This window comes from Sinohyriopsis cumingii, unplaced genomic scaffold, assembly GCF_028554795.1.
Source record: "Sinohyriopsis cumingii isolate HCF-2022 unplaced genomic scaffold, ASM2855479v2 utg000262l, whole genome shotgun sequence".
In the NCBI taxonomy this organism is placed as follows: Eukaryota; Metazoa; Mollusca; class Bivalvia; order Unionida; family Unionidae; genus Sinohyriopsis; species Sinohyriopsis cumingii.
Window position 1 is genome coordinate 568,012 of NW_028315883.1, and position 26,173 is coordinate 594,184.

Here is a 26,173-nt window from a genome sequence, read left to right on the forward strand (position 1 = left end):
ATTCTTGTAAATAACTAATACATAACTAAATTATTCTCTATGTGTATGGGATTAAAATCTAAAATCAATATTATCAATAGCAGTAAATATGTTTATTTTGGTCTAGGTCTAGGTTTTAAAATTTCTGAAGCGAATTCTGCACAATCCAGGTTATGGTTTTTACTTTGTAAACATTAGAATCATTCTAGAATGTTATTTTCAATTAGGTAATCTTTTTATTTATTTTAAGAATGAAAATTTTAACATGAGGTCAAGTAGAGAGCTATATTTTCTTGTAACTGAGAGAATTTTGTTGTTGTGCTTTAATATCTAGCACTATTAAATTGTATTATATCTTGTGTCCAGCATTTCCTTTTCGTTTGGAAAATTTTATTGTTTCAAATTAATGAATTAAAGTAATTATTTTCTCTGGAAATAAAAAAGTGCTCTGATGCAATACTTGGATACAGACATTCAATTAAATTTATTGTGAAATCAAACCTGCAATTTATAGTAATTTATTCAACAAACCACTGTTGACACATCAACACATCTAAAGGCTAATACAGACACATCATCGAACTCAGGTTTTGGATTTATCCTTGACTTCTACTGAATTTTATTCAGGACCTTAAATTATTAAGAATTGTGTCTGGAATTATTGGATTGTTTTGGGATTTGATTCGCATTACCGTAAGTTCTTTTCCCATTTTCACTTTGTATTCTAGGGAAATAAATTATTTGTTAAATTTTACAAAGCTTGCTGCACTTCATTGTTTTCTTCTATTTACTTTAAGAGCATAGACTAGTAACACTATTACGGTTCTATGGTTTTAAACCAAATAATATAAAAGTGCGAAAACATAAAAGTTTGTATACGTCAACAAATAACTTATTTCTCTAGAACATATAGTGAAATTTTAAAAGGTATTGACAATATTTTGAATTAAAAACCCAAGTGGTCCAGAAAGTTGTCACCAGTCCTAATGAATATATTTCTAATTAAATTCCAGTGATATTCCAAATAAGATCCAATGCTGACGGCATTGACGTGTCCGTAGTCTCAAATGAACTACTATACCAATGACCTGAAGTGTGATGATGTACCAACAGTCTTTTGATGAATCACAATAATATAATCCAACGTCCTTGTGTGAAATCCTCATAATTCCAAGTTTCTGTCTCTGTCCAAGAATACTAAAAAACACTTTGCAATTCTAGAGAATAATAATTTTAAAAAAGTATTCCAGCCAAATGAAACACTGAACATAATGATAACATTGATTTCTGCTTCAGATCTTATCGCATGAATAAATAATTTTTCCAGTAAACCATGTTTAGAAACCTATTGGTCCGACGTCACAAACAGCATTTTCTTCTTGAAAGAAACAAAACAACTATTACTAAATCGAAATTTCCATTCTAGAAAATTCTTTCACCAAAAGTAGAATAAAGAACATGGTAAATGTCCTTGACTCAGACTAAGACAATAATTTTAATATTTAACTGACTCTCCTATGGAATTATTAACTTTGTATTATGTTTTGATAAAATAAAAATAATATGACTATCTTTAGTCAAAAACATAGTGATTTTGTACATAATTATCCTATATCATAAAATGAATTAAAAAAGAACTAAAAATATCTGCAAATTTAATATACATAAAACTCCTCAGAGACTTGTAACATTTATCCCACATCAAATGCTGTCTCTATCATGGAGTGCATAGTTGATTGCACAGGATGGATAATTCCTACTTGAAATATTCTCAGCATGTTTTTTATGTTTTCTAATTTCATGGTGTTTGTTTTTGTTCTGATATCATTATATGTTTTTTATCTTATAGGCGTTGTCTAATGTTGTAAAGCGCTTAGAGCTTGATTAAACGTTTCATGTGCAAAGCTGTTTTGGAACATTAGCAAAGAAAATAGATATTGGCAATACCAACTCTTTCTTTTTGTTCAGGTCTTTTTGTGAAGCGCAATTACTAATCACTATACGTGACATTGCTATGAATTTGAACACATCAGAGATATTTTTTGAAAAGCTTATTAACTGGTTCAACATCTCATAGTATTGCATACATTCCATCACACTGCCATACTGTATTCATTCTTTCAAAGGTTGTGTGTGCAGTGGGCAAGTGCCATTTCGTCTCGAACCACCCCTTCTAAATATTCTGCAGGTGCTCCTACATAAATCGTCGTCATTGGTCTGTGTGTTGCCAATATTGCATTTAGTACAGGCATATATTAGGTATGTGTCTTGTCAGTAGCGAAGTATGGGTAAATGTTTGGTGTATGTGTCGCCAATAACAAAATATGGCAATACATGTGGTGTTGTCAATAACAAATCATGGTTTACCTTTGGTGTATGTGTGTTGTCAATAATAAAGTATGGATATATATATTTGTTGAGTGTCCTGGCTATACAACTCTTTTAGTGGTATCCTGCTTGATATCCAACTATTTGTCATGGCTATACAATTCTGTGTGTTCGTATCCTGCTTGGTATCCATACTATTTGTCATGGCTATAAAATTCTGTGTTGGTATCCTGTTTGGTATCCACACTATTTGACATGGCTATGAAACTCTGTGTGTTGGTATCCTGCTTGGTATCTACACTATTTGTCACGGCTATAAAACTCTGTGGGTGGTATCCTGCTTGGTATCCACACTATTTGTCATGGCTATAAAACTCTGTGGGTTGTGTCCTTCTTTCTATCCACACTATTTGGCATGGCTATAAAACTCTGTATGTGGGTATCCATCTTGGTATGCACAATATTTGTCATGGCTATACAATTCTGTGTGTTGTTATTCTGCATATATCCACACTATTTGTCATGGCTATACAATTCTGTGCTTGGTATCCTGCTTGATATCCACACTATTTGTCATGGCTATAAAACTCTGTGGGTGATATCCTGCTTAGTATCCACACTATTTGTCATGGCTATACAATTCTGTGTGTTGGTATCCTGCTTGGTACCCACACTATTTGTCATGGCTATACAACTCGGTGGGCGGTATCCTGTTTGGTATGCACACTACTTATCATTCCTATAAAACTCTGTGGGTGGTATTTTGCTTTGTATCCACACTATTTGTCATGGCTATAATACTCTGTTGGTGGTATTCTGCTTGGTATTCACACTATGCCTGTGACTGAGACTGATATGAAAATTGCAGCAAGTTGGTTCGACAGTGGTTGTAGTAAATGTGGCGATATGGATTGTGCAACTAAGACAATTTAAAAGAACAAATATAAAAAGCATAAAACTACCCCTGTTTACGAAATGAACGCAGTGTCATCGCACTAGGTAGTTAGAGGATTAGCCCCAGCTTTGAAAATATGTGATAAGGCTAATATCATTCATCTATTTTGAAATTATCGTCCAAATTCTGCTTTCTGCAATATCAAATATTGAACATATTGAACAATGTACCATGGATTGAGTTCGGAGCTGTTCCTTCGCGAGAACCACTACTACGTCAAACTAAATCAATCCCTGTCACACGTGATTCCTTGCTGGATCCAATGCACTTGAAATGTAGTAAGGGCGCCAAGATAGCTAAGACATACAATTTTCACAGGAAAATCATTGGCCGATATATATATATATATATATATATATATATATATATATATATATATATATATATATATATATATATACTTTCTTCGGTATTGTCAAAAAAGATGTTTAAACTAGAATCTTTTTACACTTCACTGTTCGAGTCTCTAAGATGCTTGTGGATTTAAAAAAAACTAATGCTCTGAAAAATGCAATTATCCGGCATAATTTGGAGCTTTTGAGCACTTACGTCGTATTCAATAAATCGTCTTCAGCACATATATTGGTACACCGTACTGAACACGAACCGTTACTCATCCCATAAAAGGATGGAACAACGATCTAATGTAAGGACTCGAGCTACAAGGATACTCGAGATATAGGCATATCGGAAAATTTGTATACACAGTTCTATGACCAAACCCGCTGAATACTAAGAAATGTAAAATATATACCTTAAAATTATGATTATAAATGCATGATAATCCAAACAAGTGATGTTAATTTATTAAATAAATTGTGCATAGTTCTTTATTCTATTATGTTTTCTTCTTACATCATTACATTAAAGTTTACTTTAACTACTTGGTGAACTGCTGGACGAGTTCTATAATGCAAAATGTTTTATTTGTGTTAATATACACTTTAGAAAGTTACATTTGTTTAACCATAACAAAAAATGTTTGCGGTTACTTTAAGTCTCCGGGGTCTTTGCTTTATTGCACGGAAAACTGTAGTTCTGTTATTCGATTTTTAGTTAATATTAACCATTATCTTTCCAAAGCAAAAAACTAGAAAATAAATCATTTTAGTAGTTTGATCTCTAAAGCTGTATCATCACCGGCTGATACATAACATTAATGGATCACGTATCAATTCGAGAAGAGCCATCTTTCCAATCATCGTAGGGCACTCTACCAGCCTAACAGATCTGATAGCACAGTGTTAAACAACATACTTGGCTACAAGTATTGATTAACAGGGGACTAGGCTGAAAAACATAACGTAAACTGAAAACACTGAACAAAAAAATAGCGTTGCGAGTTATATATATATATATATATATATATATATATATATATATATATATATATATATATATATATATATATATATATATATATATATATATATATTTACGTCCGCGTGCAGCCTACCATTGCTCTGTAGCAGCAGTATTACCATACAGCATGTATGTTTGGTTCAAATACGTACTTACATTGGCGCAGCACCTGCACTACAAAGTAAATCTTTGTTTCCTTGTAATGGTTTGTTGGACCGGAACGTATTAAAAAAATAACTGCAAAAAGAACAAAAATCATTTTTAATCTTATGTTAAATATTCTAACTAGCAAACAAAATTTGTTCAGATACAAAAGAAATGGCAGAAACAAAATGTAATACGGATCAGCTTAGCGCTGAAAGAGTTTACAATGAAGCCTCGAAATCTTCTCTCTTGTCTTAATCTTAGAAGATGAAAAAAAATTATGTTATTATTAATGCCTAGTACTCTGAAAATAGATAAAAATTTCGAAAGAAACGAAACACCTATGAAATTAAACATAGAAACTACATATTATTTCTTAAGAATTAGACGAGGAATGAAACCTAAATTTACGACAAGCATATAACGAAGACAACGATGGACCCATTTCATTTAGTTACCAACGTTTTGCTACAGCAAAATTGTATTATTTAATTATATAACTAAATCGGATGTAAAGCATGCTAGATTTATTTCGATAAAGTAAATAGATGATATTTAATTATTCTGAATTAACCTTTAGAATCCATCGTTTGTTAAATAGGTTTTTATAACGTTCCCGATGGAAAAATGATCCTGTTTTTCACACGTTACAAAATCGGATATAATATTTGAACTGACAAATTAGGCATGGATGTGCCCATACAAGTAGACTCAGTTGATTCCTTATATTAGCAAAATAGCTGCCTAGCAAGTAGATCGAAATCTTCAGTTCTTGCCTTATCACTGTTGATATTTGCATAAAAGTCAATCCTCCATAGATGCTGCGATTATTTTCTGAAGATAAACAAAAGTATTAAGTCATTGTTTTTACACTCTAATTGTCATCAATCGTCCTTTCTTGCAGCATAATGATGTCTTTGCTTCTTTCTAATTGCACTTCCACTAAGAAGGAATATGTCGACGGCAATCAGTTTAGCAGACAATGTAAAGAACCACTATTTGTTTTATTTAATAGAGTACTCAACCCTCGACTTGTAACAGCGTCATCTGATTAAGGTTTCAGTCTGCCTTGATCAAGTAATCCTCCAGAATTCCAGAGCTTCTATTGTTTTTCGTGAAGATTGAAAACGTTCTTGATGATTTAAATATACTTCAAAGTTACACCAAGATAAAGGTATGGCCTATTTATAGGCAGCAAAGCAGAATTGATGTACTCGACTTTAAATGTCCAGTCCATAGCAGATTAAATGCAGAGTCGAATTTGTTTCCGTCCTTTCATTAAGTTATAGATCAGTTTCAGATCTATTCAGAACATGGTAATATGTTATTGGGGGTTGGAAGTTGCGGAGGCTCTTTATGGAGGTGGGGTGGATGTGTTAATAGACTCGAATCCATTACAATAGAAGAAATGTTAAGATAACTACTTGATAAAGTATAATACATTTATTATTTAAAGTCTTCTTCCTAATTCGTGAAGACGTTCTATTCTGTATTTATGGTTTTTGAGAACTTGACTCACATTTGTAAACCGAGTTACCAAATCCACGGAACACATCAGCAAAACTTTACGTTCTTTTAAGCCTTAGATTTATAACACTCGCACATGTTTAACCACTAGGAATGTTAGGAAGCTTCTACACAACAAATATTACCATATATGCAGTGTTTTCCAACTGCCACAGTTCACGATTAATTCAATTATCACAATAAAAGTTAAGGAACAACTATTTCTGGTGAAATCTTGTCTAATATTTTTAACTAAAAAGGAACAAAAGATTCTCAGATAAATGAATATTTGCGGCGGTACAGCTGCTACTAATGTGTTCAATTTGCTACGTCTGTGTTGCACAGCTGCCCATTTCATATAAGAAAAGCAGGTACCTACTGTACTCTCCCGTAACAGGTTTTTATTATTCCCGAGCAAAAAAAAATACTAACAGGATAAAGACGTAAAACATTAATTCTGATCAGTTTTGTGCCCAAATGACCACCCTTTACACATTCTCAAAGTACATAACTTGTGATGAGTTGTTCTTTTGTATCCATTAATCAATTTTTTTTATATCTGGAAACTTCTGATAAATTCAGAGAAGCTGCTTTGTCTATAATCCCGAAGAACTTCTCTAACGCTCTCAAAGAATACATTTTCAAATTGCCACAGGCTTTCAAAAGGTTGTCTCCATCATTTGCGGAGCTGAAAGCTTGATCAGAAAATTGAACAGTAACACTTGGGTCAGAAGTAGTTTGCTAATGCAGCTGATGGACGTGAAAAAGAAATGTCTCTGGTTAATATGCCGTATAAAATAAGAAAGGTCTATAATTTCTTTACTACCATTAGCAACAAAATGCCACGTATAATATCAACGGTCACGTGCACGATAATTACCTCCCTTACGAGCGGAAATTCTTTCAGAAACGAATGTGGGTATAAAATGTAGGCAAATATCATCGGAGAGTGTTATTTTTAGATGTCAGTCTTTCTATACCTCTTCGTAAAAAAAGGAAACGAATAAAATTTCCAAGACTGTTTGATTCAAGTGGATCTGTGTCATTTTTCATTTTAACCGTGCATGACGTAAAAGATATTTCAGACTGTATTATTACCACAATGCTTAAAAAAACTTATTATTTACAATTCAAGGAGCAGAGAAATTGATACTATGCATTTATTAGGGTCTAATCATACGTTTACATTACAATTTTTATGTCAACATGGCCAGTAAACGAAAATTTATTGGAATATTTACGTTGAAATTGCATGTTTTTGCGGAAAAAATAATTAAAACTGATGTATTTTGAATGTTATTATTACAGAACGTCAAATTAATACATATGTTAAGCAGGTCATTTAATATTTTATTCAAATAAGATGATACCAATGGAATTGACTAGTTTAAGGACATTGCTGTATATCACAGTTATTTTATAAAATAAAAGTTGGAACCATTCATTGTTCGTGATGATTTTACTTAAAAATTGTCTAGCTAAGTTAGTGATAGTTTCATAGAAGGATTCGTCTTTCTCTTGCCTGAACCATAGTAGAAGATAAGATAGAGACACAATTTACATAAAATGTAGACGCACAAATTGGAAAACACAAAAATGTTAAAAGGCAGAATCAAACTTCATAGAACAAATCGACATGCAATCTGAAATGCTGGTTAAAATATCCTCAATGAATAAACAAATGGGTCCATCATCCATCCATCCATGTATGCATCCATCCATCCATCTATTAGAATGAAAAACATTTAAGATACAAATATATTCATAAATTGTGTTAGAAAAGAATGTTTCTCCTAAAATGTAAAGGAGATTGAAATGGGAAAATGATTGTTTATTTAATCAACGAAGCTTTACTTTTTGTCCCCCCAAAACTATATCGTATAGGCTACTTTAACACAGCATCAGATGAGCAGGAACGCCACTGTAAGTACTTTATATATTGCAGGGCGTTTACTCTGCCTAGGTAACCTGATAATTGAAAATCTACAAAAACACACCAGACACAATATTTTCTCCGCTCAGGTGTTAATAGCTGATTCAGATTTGGATTTTCGTCTCAACCTAGGCACAGATGCTTCACGCCATCTGTCGTGGTGAGAAGCTGATTGGTTGGTTGGTTGTATCAGTACTTTCCGCACGTCGTGTAAAGCAAATTGGAGATAATTGCCTTTCACGAGGAAACACGGAAGCAGCCGACTGAGTGTATATTTTCATGTCAAGAATGCACTGACGATTGCATGCTTTATGTCATTAACAAAGTGTAAATCGTAACATATCCTTACTATTATTCGTCAAAAGTGCACACAAATGTATCTCTGTAAAGGAAAAATCAACTTCACTTCTGTTACCCCCTTTTACAACCTCAAAACTACCTGAAGTCCAAAATAGCGGTTATGTTACGATTCTGTTCTCCTAAAACATGCAACTGTAAAGAGTGAAGTCAACAAGCGTTGTAAAATTTAATAAAATTTATTTCCCTAAAATACTAAGTGAAGTATAAAAAGAAAAAGAAAACTTACCGTATTGCGAATTATGTGTGTGTGTGTGTGTGTGTGAATTGGATTTTTAACGGAGCTTTAACAAATGTTCAGTTATGTCGCTACGATGTCTCCAGTGTGACAGTTTATAGTGATGTCTAGCACTGGGGCATCATGCCGCAAACATGTACATGTCCCACCCAGTCACATTATCCTAACACCAGGCCGACAAGTCCAAACACTAACCTCGTAATGCTGATCGCCATACAAGGCAGCTGTTAGTACCATTTTTGTAAGTCTTTGGTATGACTCGACCGGAAATCGAACCCACGACCTCCAGCATCCGAGGCGTACGCTCTAACCACTAGGCCACCGGAGCGATCTATTGCGAATTAAGTCCAAAAAATAATCCAAGTATTAAAAAACACAAGTTCTATCAATGAAAAGTTCTAAGTGAATAAATATTTAAATCCAGATTAAATCTAAGATGCCAGGCGATCACGTCCGTAATAGTCATCGTTGTACTGATGTGTTAACAGTCTCTTGTTGAAGCACAGAAAATATTATTCCAGTTTTTGAATTCTGTATAATTTCCAGCGAATGGCGTTGTCCAAGAATTGCCAGAGCACATTTCTATTTATAGGGAAAAGTGTCACTTAAATTTCTGTAATTTGAAGAAAATATCAACTCAGCCATAAACTGGACACAACATAAAACACCTTGATGTTTCAAGTGTTAAGGCATGACCTAAGGAATTTTTTTATTGCAACTTCAGTTAAATGACTAATTAAATCGCAAGACAGGTTTCCGGATGGGTGTCAAGAGTTCATTCTTCAAGAAGGAATATAAGTCTGTTTATCAATAAACACATGCTTGATGTTACGTAGATCAGCTCTGACCTTGACTGAACTTAATGATTCTTACTCTGAGAAAGAATTAAAAAAACTTGTTTTCCAAAACTGTCACTGATTTTGAAACAAGGTCTGCAACTAGATACAATGTATCATTTATTAATTGTTTGCGACGAAAATAAGATACATTCAGTCAGAACTGAACTCTATTATTGACGAGATAAAATTCAGTAAACAATATTACATTATACAAGATTATAACGGAAATTTTAAAATATATAAACTAACATATAAATAATTTAATTAAATATACATAACAGTAATATTTGGCAACATTAATATTTGGTAGTCTCAACCCCAGAATATCCCTTTTATAGACTCTGCTGCAAGCAAGGCCTGTACTTTTTTTTAAGTGCAAGCACGACCTATACTGTTTTAACTGCAAGCAAGGCTTGTACATTTTTAACTGCCAAAAAGAACTGTACTGTTATAACTGCAAGTAAGGCCTGTATTGTTTTAACTACAATCAAAGTCTGAACTGTTTTCACTGCAAGCAAGGCATATACTGTTTTAACTGCAGGCATAGCCTGTACTGTTTTAACTACAACCAAGGCTTGTACTGTTTTATAAAGCAAATATAACCATCGGTGCCACATTGTAAAACATCAAAATAAGCAATGAACAATTATGTATCTTCAAGGGAATGATCATACAAGAGTCATTCAGGAAACTGAGTGTCGTACAACCTATTCGAATTTAATTTCTTCCGAGACGTACAAAAATCACCCTTTCCATAAATTAGCTTACAATTCAGTGATACAAATCAATATAGATTCTTCAATAAGGTTAAATAGAATGTTAAATTATTAGAATGCAGTTGCTTTATCAGACCAATTTCGACGACTGTTGAGGAAAGAACGCTATATTTTAGAGAAAAGAGAGTATGCAACTATTGTCCAAGTTAATATTGAGCATCAAAGCTCATTGTGGTTTTACGTTAATGATTAACATTATACAAATGCTACAATTACCACTACTAATACTGCTTCTACTACTACTACTAATAATAATAATCATCATCAGCAGCAGCATCATCATGAAAAACAACAACAAGATGAAACTAAAATGTCATTGAAAGAACATGTTAGTATGTACAACAGTTTATTTATCTACTCTGCACGTACAAATACAGTTTACTCATTGTGACGGTGGAATGAGTGTTTGTCTCTAAAACGAAGTTCACTGAGGGTTGTGAGACAATGAAAGTATTTCTTTTCAACACAAATAAGGTTTACTGAGGGTAGGGATAGAATGAGAGGTTTTGCCTTTAGCACAAATTGGGCTCACTGAAGGTGGTGGGAGAATGAGAGTGTCTTTTTTTATAACACAAATACGGTTCATTGAGGGTGGTTAGATAATTAGAATGTTTGTCTTTAGCACAAATGGGACTAATTGAAAGTGGTTCGAGATTGAGAGCTTTATCTTGAACTCTACTACAACGGTTCAATGAAGGTACTTAGGGAATGATAGTGGTTGCCTTTAGTACAAATACCGTTCACTGAGAATGCTGGCGAATTAGAGCGTTTCCGTTTAACGCAAATATGGTTCATTAAGGGTGGAGAGAGAATGAATGTTTGCCTTTAGCATAAATAGGGTTCACTGAAGGTGGTGGTAGAACGAGAGTGTTTATCTTTAACACAAATACGGTTCACTAAGGGTGGTGGGGGTAATAGTGTTTATCACAAATACAGTTCATTGAGAGTAGTTGGGAAATGACACTGTTTCTCTTAAGCACAAACACGGTTCACATAGTATAATGTGGAACGAGAGTGGGTTTTTTTTGACACAAAAACAGCTCACTAAAAGTGAGTGGGGAATGAAAATATTTTACTTTAACACACCCACAGCTCACTGAAAGTGATAGGGGAATACGAGTGTTTATATTTAACACAAATACAGTTCAATAAAGGTGACAGGTGAATGAAAGTGTTTATATGTATTACTAATACAATTCACCAAAGGTGACTAGGGAATGAAAGTGTTTCTATTTAAAACAAATGTAGTTTACTTAGGTGATGGGGAATGATAATATTTATCTTTAACAAAGAGGGTGGATCAGGATGTTTAACTTCCTGTGGTGTTTGTCTTGTTGTTAAAGAGTTATTATTTTCCAGATGCTGCTATTTGTGAGTGCAAGTCAATAACTACCCTTTATAGATTCTTGTTACTGATATAAACACAAGCTCATTAAAAAATATAAATATATAATCACATGTAAAGGCGGTAGCAATTTATAGGCGTTGTACGTTAACCTGATAGGTCTGATACACTCTTATGAATATTTCATTGATATTACCTCATAAATTTTTAACATGTCCAAATATCACACGCCTTCATAATGTGTCTGTGGTTATGCAGGAAATGGTAACAAATCAATAATATTTCAGATTCACGTTCACTTGAGTACGTACAATACACATCATAGAAGTTTGGAAACTTTGATTCAGTCTTACTATTCTGTCTTCTCTTAGTCTTATTCGGTCTGCAAAATAATGTAAGTCCATCCTATATTTTGATGACCAATTATCACTGAATTCTATCATCTGGCAATTTTCTCCCACGTTCATCTGTACCGATTCCATAATTATGTTCGCAAGTGTTTGACACACCAGCAGATTGGTTTTCCCGAAAATATTGTTACAATGATTTATGGTTTTCGGGTTTGTTATCATCCAAGTATTAAATTTCCATCCGTGCATTTGCATTCATGATCGTTGACAATTAGAGAGTTAATATAGATTATACTAAAAACATTAATAGACATTCATTATTTGTTGGATGCGGTTCTGTGCGTTCAGACAATGGGTTTCATATCTACATTATGTATATCTATATTGATTTCTTAATTAGTGTCCGTGACTGTAGACTGTACCGTACTATCAAGGTTAACTGTAATCAGGATGCTTCCATGACTAAGTTTTCTCCATGAAATAAAACATGCAGACCTTACATTTTAGTTCTAAGAAGATTCTTGAAACAGATATGTTTGCGTAGCAAGTGTTCAAGGTCATTTCTATTCTCATTTAGACTGGACTTCTCTGTTGGAAATCTTCAGATTCTATTATTTTATAGGTCAAGTGAGGAATTTGATAAACAAATAATTCACTCGTGATTTAAAATCAGTGTGCGAGCATCTTTATATAGTTTGCTGAGAAATAAATCGATAGTAATTATTTATTTTAATTATTCATTTGAATTACTAAGTGCTTATTGACTGGTTGAACACAATATTTTGGAATTATTGTTAGCTCATTCTAAGACATTATGGCGTGCATCACTGTGATACATTAAGACATTCAGGGTTATTGAAATTCATTCGAAATATTCTATACTTTTGGACCTTTGTTAGGATGTTTAGGATTATTGGTATTTAGCTCTCAATATCGTTAATGTCCCTTAAAGTTTCGCTTGGCAACTTCGAGAAATAAATTTCTTGGTATTTTACTTTTATTGTTGGTTAAGATTTTGTTTCTGTTACACATGAAAAGACCCAAAAGTGGTGTGTCCAATGGCAGTTTCGAACACAAGATATTATTTTCATCAAAAGAAGTACATTTTGACAAGAGGGTAATACTCTTGTCATAACCCTCTCTTGTGCTCGCATCCGTCTTACCCTAAAACCTGGATGGACAACCGCTTTTGATTACGTTCAAATTATTTGACATCTTTACTGTTGAAAACGACATGGTTTGCTCGGACCCGTCTTACCCTAAAGAAGGTGATGCATGTATATATGTGAGTGTGCAAGGGGTGGGGGTGTATTACAGCCGATGTGCATTTGAACCAATGTTTCGTAGTGCCCTTTAGCACCGTGTCCGGTTTCTATCGCTGGTGTTTACTCTGTGGTTGTGTGATATTAATTATATATGCTGATCGTTGTTATTGCAGCACTCACTGTGTTTCATGATGAGATCTCCATCGTAAGTAATATGCAATGTTCCTTGGTCGTATAATTCTTTTTTCTGCTGTGCTGCAAGTAAACTTTTATCAGGCCCACGTTCTATTTATTACTTTGTGAGTGTTAGATTTACATAAATATCAATACTTAAATGGTAAGAATTAAATATGGCATCCTCGATATCCTTACGATAATATTTGTCTTTTCGCTACGCCGATGGCTTTAGTTGATATAAGTTCTAAGCTGATATTCATGTCATTCCTAACCACCGTGGCGATGGTATCGTACGTGTCTCTGAAGTTTGTAATATGACATCGGTTACGTCACTCCTCCGGGTATTGTTTCGTTTTATAATTATAATTTAAATAGCAATACTAGAGATGCAACAGCTCGATAAATTTATTTCAGGGTTATACACTTATTGGCTTATCTGGCGAAGCAATCCATCGTCTGATGGTTTATTGCAATGTTTTGTATTCGAGGGTCATTGGATTTGTAGCTAAGTATTGGAACTGATTATCGCCGTTGCCTATTCGTTGGTTCTATACTACAAGTCAAATGACGAGCAAAAAACAAAAACGTTTTAAATGTCGAGCAGTACTCGGACGACGCTTAGACTTCGAATTCGGACCGGTTGCTGACATAATCTGTTAAAGCGGTATTACATCCTGAACACGTTATTAAAAATCGTGTATCTGAGTGTTGCAAAATGGAAATGACTTCGGTGGTCATCGATGGAGAATATTCCATCACAACTACCCGCATTGTCAGTACCATCACAATTGATAATATATTCTCCCATCAAGTCGCCTCCCATTTTACGGATATCATCATCATCATCATCATCATCATCATCATCAGATCCGTGGTCTGGAATACCGTTGGGGCACCGCACAAGACATAACAACCAACTTCCTCTATTCCATTCGATTTTTGGTCTTTCTCAGTGAGTCGCTCAGTGTCCAGCCTGTCCACTCGCGAATGCTATAGTCCCACGTCTTTCTTTGCCTTCCTCTCTTTCTTCTTCCTTGTACAGTGCCTTGTAGGATTGTCTTGGCAAGTCCTGATGATCGTGAGACATGACCATACCACTGCAGTTTCCTTTTTACACTGTGATGAGGAGGTCATCTTGAGGCCTTATGGCTTGTCTCATCCTTTGTCGTATTTCTTCATTGGTGATATGGTCTTTGTATGTGACGCCGAGGATCTTTCGGAAACACCTCATCTCTGTAACCTGTATCTTTTTCTCCAAGTCCACTGTTATGGTCCATGATTCGCAGGCATAGATAAATATGGAGATCGTCAGTGAGTGCATCAGTCTGACTTGAGCTGAGTGCGATGTTCTTGTCCTTCCAGGTGGGCTTCATTTTTGTCAGCGCTGATGTTGTCTGTGCAATCCTGAGGAGTAATCCAGGCTGCTTCAATCCTTCATCAGTGTGAAGGGGCACATTTCTGGCGATCTATGAAGAACACATTAGCCGAGACCAGAGAACAATTAATTAGATTTATGGGGACAGGCGCGTATCAAATCGCCATACTGCCATGATCGGTAATGTCTTTTTGAGGGGGGAATTTCATTCTTAATTAAGCATTTGTTTGTACAGGAGCCAGACGGACTATTAGGGGCACGGTAAACTTTGATTTCAAGTTAAGCCTGTCACAAATTGAAAATCTTCAATAACCCGTAGTCGCAACGTAGAAGGTCAAGTTGACCCCAGACTTTTGTGCCGCTGGAAAAAAGGCGGCATATAGATTTGATTCTGATTGGGTACGCTAAATAAGGGCCGTGTTTCCCCACACTAAATTTCTTAGTTTTAATATCGCCACATCGAAACTTTTTTTTATGTCTAAGCTTTTCTGCAAGAGAAAACAAGTCAAGAGAACACCGAGAGAATTTGGAAGAAATTCTCTTGTAAAACTGTTGTCGAGGAAACCCGACGAACACATTTGGCGGTAGAAGCGAGGAACTCCGTGTAATTTGTGATGCCATATATATAATTGCTGAATCTATTTACTTATATTTGCATGAATTTTATTTCTACATTCGTATATCAGTTTGCTTTATGAAGTATAACTGTGTTGCTTTTATGCATAGGAAGTCGTACATTAACATTCTTTAGATAAGTTTGACCAATTGTTTGAATTTGTCGTCTAGTTTGCATAAGAATTAGGTTCTAAGAATTTCATGCATTACATTAGCTAATATGATTACTAGAATCCGTGCGAATTCGCCGAATTTAGAAGATTTCATTTATGATTAAGGTAGAGTGTGTATTGACTGAAATGACGTAGAAACTATGCTATGTAATGTTTCTCATTTATTCACTTGTGTAAATTTAGGCTGGCTCGGAACCGTTATGCCTCGTGTGGTGTTAATGTGTGGTGTTAATACATGATGAATTAGCCATTAAACTAACTATGGTCATTATAGGACACGTGGAGCCGACTGATAGCCTTAGCATCTGTTTAGCACCGATAGTAAGACCTGATAACGAGAAGGGGATAATGCGTGCCCTGTTATCATAAACAACAGAAAATTTAGTTTGTCTCTATTTATATTTCTCCTGCGACGTATGGTGCGACGGATTAATTCTGCGACGTATGATACAACGTGTTAATTCTGAGACGAATTCTGAGACGTATCCTGTAACGTATCTGTGATTCTACGTGATGCACAGAGAGTGAGGACCGAGAGAGGCAAGACCTACATAATCGAAAGAACAGCTACAGTGGAAGATGAGTGAACGCAGAAACAGGTTATGCAATTGCACAAGGCATTGACTTCGACTGTTCACTCGATCCTATGATGAACTAAATCTATCAGTAAACATATCGGTTATTTTATTTAAATATATTTGTGTTTTATTTGTTTTACTGTAATTCGGTTAAAATTTTATATCTAAAAACAGAGTATATTCCTGATCTAATGAATTCTCACAGTTGTTTTATGTAATTGATTAAATCGATTGTTTACATGTACCGAGGCTCGTGTTGGTTTGTTCTATATATCTGCTCAGATCTCTATCTATTCCACGTATACGTTTCAGCACTTATATTTATATTTACTCGAACCCTGCAATTCCATCCGACGGTGGTCGACCTCTATATAATGAAAACCAAATTAAGCGTGACACCAGCGCCTTACAGTCTGTTACAGTTGCCCCCAAATACTTGAAGCTGTAGACTATTTCTAGCTTTGTACCTTGGACACTGATGTCAGTGCTGATGCCCTTGATGTTGTTGGTCATCATTTTGGTCTTCTCTGCACTAATTTCCATACCATGGGCTGCAGAGGTTTTGTCAAGGCTCTCTACTACGCTAGCTAATTATTGCTCATTTCCTGCTAGTCCATCAATGTCATCAGCAAAACGTAAGATGGTGATTGTTCTGCCCCCGATGCTGACTCTCCCTGTATGCTTATCAAGCGCGTCTGCCATGATTCTCTCCAGCAAGATGTTGAATAGTGTTTGAGAGAGCAGACAGCCTTGTGTGACTTCGACTGTAGTTTGAACCAGTCCCCTTATGCTGCCCTTGAATTATACTGCACTGGTGGCCTTGTCACAGAGGTGCTCTATTACTGTGATGAGGTTGGTATTGATGTTGTACAGTCTCATGGTCGTCCACAAGGCTGCATGCCCTACCCTGTCAAATGCCTTCTTGAAATCCACAAAGACGTGGTACAGATCTTGCTGGTGATGGAGGTACGTCTCGCACAATATCCTGAGGTTGAACATTTCCTCTGTTGTGCTGCGCCCTGCCTTGAACCGTGCCTGCTCCTCGGCAATGATTTTTTCAGACTGTGGTTTTAGTCTCTTCAGCATTATTCTTAACATGACTTTGCTTGGATGGCTTATAAGACTGATTGGACGGTGATTTTGACACTGTTGCAAGTTGCCTTTCTTGGGAAGGGTGATTACCAGTGATTGGGTCCATGGCAATGGCCATACACCTGTTTTGCAGATCTTGTTGCGGATATTTGTGAGGACGCTAATCATTTCTTCTCGCCCAGCTTGGATTACTTCTGCTGGGAAGTTGTCTACTCCTGCTGACTTACACTTTTTCAGTGATCTTACTGCGGATTTTACTTCTTCGCGTATGATAGGGTAGTTATCGTTCTTAGTCGCTGTAGGAAAGTTTAGTACCTCTGGATCTATTGTGACTCGGTGGTTGTAAAGTTCTGCGCAGTATTCTGTCCATCTTTTCAGAATATCATTTTCTTCTGTGAGACAGTTCCCGGCTTTGTCCTGTATGGATGTAACCCGCCGTTGTTTTGTGCTTGTTAGAGCATGGACCAGTTGGTATGATTTCCTGCTTTTATTCCTTTTCAAGTTGCTCTCAATGGCTTTGGACATTTCTTCTATCCAGTTCTCTTTTGCTTTTTTTCAAGCTTTCCTTGACTTCCCGTTTGACTGCCTTGTACTGCTGGGCCCCTTTTGTATTGTTCTTTTTTTTATTCAGTTCCTTCCTCTTGTCACACAGGTACAGAACCTCAGCTATGACCCAGTTTTTTACGGATAGCATATTTGTAATAAACCTATAACATGCTACGGTACTATCCAAACATGTGTCGCAGTGGGTAATCCTAATATGGTTGCATTTTGACTCATGGTGATCAATCCCGTCATGCTACCCCTTGTTTTTCTCAGTTTCTCCTGAAAATTCGGCCTCGAAAGGACTCCACGACGGTGCTTCCAACGAAATTAAGTCTGGTTTAGTTGAATAGTTCTTAGGCAGACCGGATAAAGATAGTCCATTCATATTAATGGTACCAGTCATGGAACCTGCTGTTAGCGCTAATTTGTTAATAGCCAGCTTCTCCACGAGAGACCATCTGTTCACATGACCCGCTGCTGCAGGATAAATATTCTGCAATCCACTGATAACGTTAGCTCCCATGCTCAAATTTCATTGCATGGTGTCTCCAGAACAAGTAATATTTATGTCGAGCTCCAAATCGCTCGCCGAAGATCCTTTTCTGCCTTTCAAAGTTCCAAGCTTTGTGTAGGACATTATTTATAAGAAATGAACATCATTAACGTTGCTTGAAGAAGTACACATATCGTTTTCATTACCGGATTGTCATCACATCATCGTGGGTACTACCGGTGGCGGTAAAACCAATCTGTTGATAAGTTTATTTCTCAATAACAGTGAATTACGACAGTGTTATGATTTATAGTTAAATCCCCAGCAGGACGAATACCATTACGTTCTCGATTTAGTTAACATTGTAACAGCATTTACTTAACGCAGTCGTATTACGACGTGCCCAAATACAGATGGATTATATAGCTAGGTACCATTGCATCTTCATCACTTCGAAAGATTTGAAAGAGTGTTATCACGCAGTGATCTACAAACGATTTCATGAAGTTTCATCGTGATGCCGAAAGCATACTCGAAAATATCAAAAAGGTTTTGATGCTTTTACGTTCCTTTTCCTTGACAGTTGTATTTATTTATATCGGTATAAAACATGTCGTTTGAGAAAATTAAATCCAAGAGGCAACGTGGCAACATAACTAGAAATAGATGGAATAGCGTGTGGCGCTACGTCAGCAAGTGCAAGGTGAAGTGGGTAAACAAGAATGTTAGCGGGATGTCGCTAGAGAATTGTTTAAACCTATAACATAATCGACAGGCAGCACCGCTGCAGGACACAATGTCATGCAGGACAAACTCATTCCAAAATTAGCTTAATTCTATGCAGTCACAGTCGTCAAACATGATCAATTCTTTGCAAGGATCGTAGACTCTAAGACACAAATGATGATATCATAGAAAACGTGCCAAGTTTAAAAAGAAAGGATTCTTCAGGTTTAAACACTTACGGACATCCTGCCTGATATGGGTAAAAAGAACTTGGGTGAGGAAAGGAAAAGTAACTAATGAAACAAGATTATCTCATGAGTAATGGTGACAAAATAATGAAACTTTAGCAAAAACGAAAAATCGTAAGGTGATTTCATATTTTTTCTAGAGGAAATTAAAACAATTCGTGAATATTACGAGACGATTATGGCACACAAAACTCCAATCCCAAAAAGAAAAGGAAAGTTATGGGGATTCAGGATCGTGACGGATATGATACACGTGATACTACCAGCAGCCGGTTGAATTTGTCTCACGGTTACGATTAAGCATTGCTTCAAAAAAGGCGGGAAATACAGGTGATTGACTATATGATGAAATCATGGAAATTCAAAACCATATATTAAACCAAAGATGAGCAATGCGCGATCAACACCAAATATTGTACTCGGATTTGATTTCTTTGTGAATTAGGGTGCTGAAATTGCTATATAAAATTATTGATAGTTGCTGTTGAAATTATTAATTAATGAAATGTCGCTCGACGATACGACGATGTTATTTGATTCCAACTGGGCAAGTTCGTCAATAAGGTATAATCCGCCGCAGTAGTTCGATCAGAAATCTTCTTACGAAATCTCTTTGATTTCGGCTGATTTTTTAAAACAGTTTTATCAATATTGCCGGACAAAAATAACTTGTTTCATTACACCGTGTAACAATATTTTTCCTGGGTAGTAAGTGTTATTGCCTAACTGCTTATGGCTCTTAAGTATAGAAAATGGCTTTTATTCCCTAGAAACTATACTTTTGTGACCAGGACAGTGCTATTATTAAATTTACTTATTTTCCAGAACATTCCATATACATTCAGAGCTGGGTAAACATGGAGTAACTTTTAGAACTCTAGAGCTTTACAGTAATATAAATCGTAGTTTAAATAAAGCTGCTTAAGTGGACAAATATCTGCATTTTTCTGAGATGGCATAAAGAGGCTGCAAGAATCTAGCATTCGTAATTTGTTATGTCTGCCGCCAATCTATCAAGACAAGAGCGAAAATATACTACGTGGAGGCATCTGCTGATATATGTTAGGCGTACAATACACATTTCGGCATGCCTGTCGTTGATCAAGACAAACGCTGGGCACCTCACTTAACCTGCGAGCACTGCAAAAAGATTCTGGAAGGTAAAATGGACAATTATTAATCGGATTTTTATGTGATAATGCTTACGAACATTTTTAAAATTGTAAACGTTTTAAATTTTCAAATGTTTTACAATTGTCAATTTTATTGAAAAAATATGTATTATATGAAAGAACTTGCGAGAATCTCTTACACATTAGTCAAGGTGAAACAAATGTACTTTTGTAGGATAGTAAAGAGGGGAACAGTGAGACAGGAAGTTCGCTATCCCAATAATTTGGCGGGAACCCACTGACCTCTCTATAAGCTCATACTTCTGCATAACGAACCCTTCCTATCGTCTGACTGACAAGAAGGAACCTACTATCACGTATCCGGACCTTACTTCATCCATCTCCCCGGTGCCACAATGCCCTGTGCTACCCGTATCCATTCCGCTGGAGAGACAGCATTCTTCTTTAGAAGAGAGCAGCAAGTCAGAGAGCGAAGAAGACGTTGTAGACCCAGACGACGTCCTGAAATAGAGGTGGAGCTGAGGAGAGAAACCTATACTATTCCAACCACAAAGACCTCAACGACTTGATTGGAGATCATGGTCTCACCAAGTCCAATGCTGTGCTTTTTACGTCTAGGTTCATGCAGTGGGACTTGTTGCACGAACGTGTACAAGTCGAAGATCAAAGGAAGCGCAACCAAGCTTTTTCCAGCTTCTTCGCCCGTCAATATGGGCTCCGCTTCTGCCACAATGTCTGTTCAAAACAATCGGAATCGCTGTAACCAGAATGAATGTCGCCTCTTCATTGACAATATATCCAATAGCCTCAAAGCCGTGCTGCTTCAAGTGCTTGTGTATTCCCCGGGCTCACTCGGTGAACCTCAAAGAGGATTACAATACTATGAAGACCTTGCTCGATTCATTGAAGTATGATGAGCACTAACACAGGCGGGACTTGTCACATCGGACCGTGTTCTCTGTGGGGTGGAACGACCTCAAGTGGAAGCTACTTGTGGAACCCCTGAAGGTACCGATGACACCACTGTACCTCAAATTGGGCATTATGAAACAATGTATCAGAACTCTAGATAATGAATCGGCACTCTCCATGTGCCTCCAAGTGCCCATATCCTTGATGATCATCTTGATAAATTCAAGGAGAACATGGGAACGTACTCGGAGGAGCAAGGTGAGCACTTCCAACGGGATATACTGGACTTTGAACGCCGATGCCATGGACAGTATAACAAGAAATTATAGAATACTACATTTAGGGGCCGATTCGTGAAGATGATTTAGAGTATAATTATAAATCTCGAAATGATTCTAAATCTTCTGTGGTCATTTTAGTATTAATGTATTATAAATACATCTGAATTTAATTCGTATTTTGTTTTATCTGATTTCATGTGAACGATAAGACACAAATTTGTCCATCTTCTCATTGGAAATAGGTAAATTTCAAAATATCACTGTCCTGGAACAAAAGCAATGTTTGTGGGGAATAATAGCCATTTTCTATACTTTTCAGTCATAAGCAGTTATTAAATAACACTTACTACCCAGGAACAAAAATTGCACTACATACTGTTATGCCACCAATGCCATAATACTAGGATGGCAAACTATCATGTTATCTTCCGGTGATTATAACATTTCCGATATTGCCACGGAAATTTCCCGACTGATATCGGTTATGGGCCATAACTTATCCAATATTAAAATCCAACCAAATTACACACCCCTGCGCACCAGGATCGATGTATCGTTGTGCGTCTGGAATTATGGGCAATGGCATGTACGAATGAGAGTTTTTCGCTGAACATCACTGATATCAACAGTTTCCTCATTGTTTCGTTCGCCCAAGGCTCTGTTGGTGCCACGTCCCAACGAGATTTATTATTTATTCGACTGCGAACATTTAGCTTTCCTGGACGTTGATCCAACTCCGATTTAATCCGTTCATTTACTATCCCTTCTCGTATAAGTATTCGATTTCTGAAATTACCGTATGTATCACAGAAAACCCCAGAAAAGCCATATATCTCCATTTAAGGCGCAAGCTCGTCTAACTTAAATGTCTTCAGATGCAAGCCTCTTTGATTTGATTTACACATCCGCATAAACGTCTCTAATGTATAATATAAATGCATGACTTAAACAATTTGTATCGAATAACGTTATATAAAAATTAATTTAAAACATGCAGCGAAAGGCAAAATCATGGCTGAATTTTTACCGATGTTATCTTCCAGAATTTGTCCAGTTTTACACAGGTAAGCTTCTAAAGCCGGAATAATCGCTTTCAAATCCGTTGAAGGAGGAGCCACCAGAACAGCCTCTGCCGCAAGAACAGGAGTCGGAAAAACATTAGAGAAACAATTAAGGGCAGCGTGAAAGATGCGATCATCTGGGGAACATCAACGTAGAGCACACCACCTGCGTTGAGCGCAATCTCGAAAACACCGCGGTAAACTTTCAGCACATTAGGAGCAAACTGTATCCGACTTAAAAAGCGTTTTGGTAGATCCGCACATCTGCATATAGATGCACAATCACAGGGTTGACATCTGGATAATGTTTAAAAAGAGTATGGAGATGACTGATAACTTCATATTGTTATTTCAGGCACATCAGAATTGTCAATCATTTGATAATTATAAAAAAATGCTAATGGAAATGTATAAAACCATGTTCTTTAGATTCATTCATTCACTGAAATGATATGATTTCGCAGTCGACGAGTCAACAACAGAATACGAGTACGACGAGTAACATGATTCGAATATAACAAACTTGAATACAAGCACACGCTGTAAAATCGGGACACGAGACGAGAATGTTTATTTGTTACGTCATAAAGCTTTTTCGGAAATCCGAGGAAAAATTTAAACAAATGCCTCGCATCAGACTAATTTTGCCGACGATGCTCATATCAGGTTTCAAAATAACGAATGATCATTATTCAAATCTGCACAATGTCATCCGAAGGATCAGATCGTGGAAGAAATCAACAGATACTTTCCACACGCCATTACCATCCTCACCCTGATCTCGTTCAGCCACGATTACCTGAGGTCGTGCGCCTTAATCTTGTAGTGGTACATGGATACTGATTCGGGAGCTACTATCAATAAAGAATTTTATACTACGGTGGATCTGCTTCCTGCATCTGGTGTGGGTAACAGTGGTACGCTGAACGGGAAAAATGTCAGGACTAATTTTACTTTTGAGCGACAAGCCACTTGCAGCGCTGAATGTTCCACTCGAAAGATTTTGAAGTACTTTCACCGAGAAAGTTGTATCCGCTGCCTTCGATTTTCGGTTTGCCGTGACATCACCGCGGTTTTATAGGCATCGAACAAATGCTGATACTGCAGCGCGATTCTCCTTAACAGTACATTCATTAGACCGCTGCACATGCAAAGTTGACTTTGGATGTCTAAATTCACTCCCTCGTTAACGCACGCGCTCCAGTTAGAATCAACCATAGCTAAACTCACTAAACAAAGTATTTTTCGAACAAGACCGGATATACATCCAGCCGTTCAGGCCTGCTTTGGTGACTAATGTGCGGTGATGATAATAGCGGGGTTAGACACTTTCACGTCTGCTTTTATTCGTTTATTCGAGTCAGTACCCCGAGCAAAAATCTCGAATATAATTTTATCATCGCTAATAGAAATTACATTCGAGAGTACATGATGCTCATGGAAACATTTTAAAAATACCACGACACGGTCACAGTCACAGGCACTCAAATTTATTTAGAAGATATTGCAGCATTATACCCAATATTTCATTTCTACACCTCCAAACATCGCAAACGTCATATAGAATCCTCAGCAGGTATTGAAATCTGGTGAACATGAGCCCGTGGTGTGGATTATACGTGTTATTCTTTAATCACCTATAATCAGTTCACAACGTGTGACTTCCTGAACGGAAAAGATGAATGTCGTGTTGTAACAGCGAATATGTTTTATTGACCAATATCGTCCAAAATGCAAGGCTATTTTAAAGACGATGTTTGTGTGAAAACACAATGGCTATTTCTGGAAATGCACCGGCTATTCCTGAAATTATATCGTGTGTTCTGTATAAAACATTCCACGACAAAGACAGCACCGGCCCAAGGATGATACTCGAAATGTACTCATGTGGGTCTATTTATTCAGCAATTTTTCCTGTGATTAAGACTCGTGGTCCTGAAGTTTAGCATAAGCGCTATTACCGAGCGGCTCCTGGAAAGACAAGACGAGTGGTGAAGAATAATGAAGTTGACCTGCTAGTAACGGATTTGCCCGTAGAATTTATGGAAGTGGAAATATAAACAAAGGATGACGTTCTCATCACCAGGTAGCGATGCCATCAGTGGTCACGATAAAAAGAAAAAACAGTAGAAAACTTAATTAATAGCAAATGTTAAAATAGAATGTAGAATGTTCCACTTGGATTTACTTTGTCAGCGTCACAAAAGGAAGCAGCAGCGCCATGTAAAAATCCGGTATCGGTTAAACTAGATACGGCTGCGGTAGCCTCTACGCCAAATAGTCCTGATAAATTCATGTTCACTGCTCGATAGGTAGCTTCACTGAATAAACATGCTGCTGAAAATAAATCTCTAAACTCTCCGCGGCACAATTATAAAAAGGAGGTTTTATCTAGCCTTCATTAGGTTGTGTTGGCGGGTAGATTCTACCCGGACTCCTGGAGGAGTGGGGAAGAAGAGGACGAAGAGTTATGTTACTGGGAACAAGACCACGATAAAATCCCGTTCTGATTTTGACATCGCAAAAATAGTAACTCGTACTGTTCAACATTTCAGTTATTTTTCTTCAAAAGATCAGCTTTTGTAGTAAATTCAAAACGGAGGAAAGTTGCCTGAATAATAACCAGTGTGATGATGATGATGATGTGATGCACTGAGTAACGGTAGTCAACGATCTTTCTCAAGAGTATGTAGAATATTTCAATTGTTTTGGTTTACACCCTCCAGACGTGATTCTGTATGTAAGAAACAGGTCGCTCAAACGGGGTTGATTATAATTCAGTTCAAATTCAAGGCATCTATGACAATATTTGTGGTTGGTTTTGCATTCACATTTTATTGAGGCATATTGGAGGAATTTCCGTGGAAACTATTTAAAATGTAAACGAAACATAATAGCAGAAATATTAATGGTAATAGTTCGTGGTGCTTACGCTGAAGGCCGAGGACGGGAAACCGGGAAGAAGTAAAGTTGCTTAACAAAACCAATGGTAAAATGATTAGGTCTTTGTTTGTGGTGCAAGTAAGTTGATATGGGAAAGACTTTTTATGTGATTGACAATTTTGTAAATAAATAATTTATATGTTTGGTAGAATCATTTTGAAAAGACAAGCAGGCTCATTGGAACCGCTGCAGTTGGATACGACCAATGACAATATCAGAATAGAACATATTTTTTGTGTGGGAGAATGTGTCGAATTCTGAAGAAGTAAAATTATAAGGGGTGCTAGTTCTGTTTATAAAATCATAAGAAAATCCCGAGGCCTAAGGGAGGATGGACATTACCCGGACAAATAAACGCGTGTTCCTGGAATCCACTCGAATAAATCGATCATCCGCTACTGGGTCGAGAACGGTAAAATATTTTGAGTGCTACTGCCATGCGG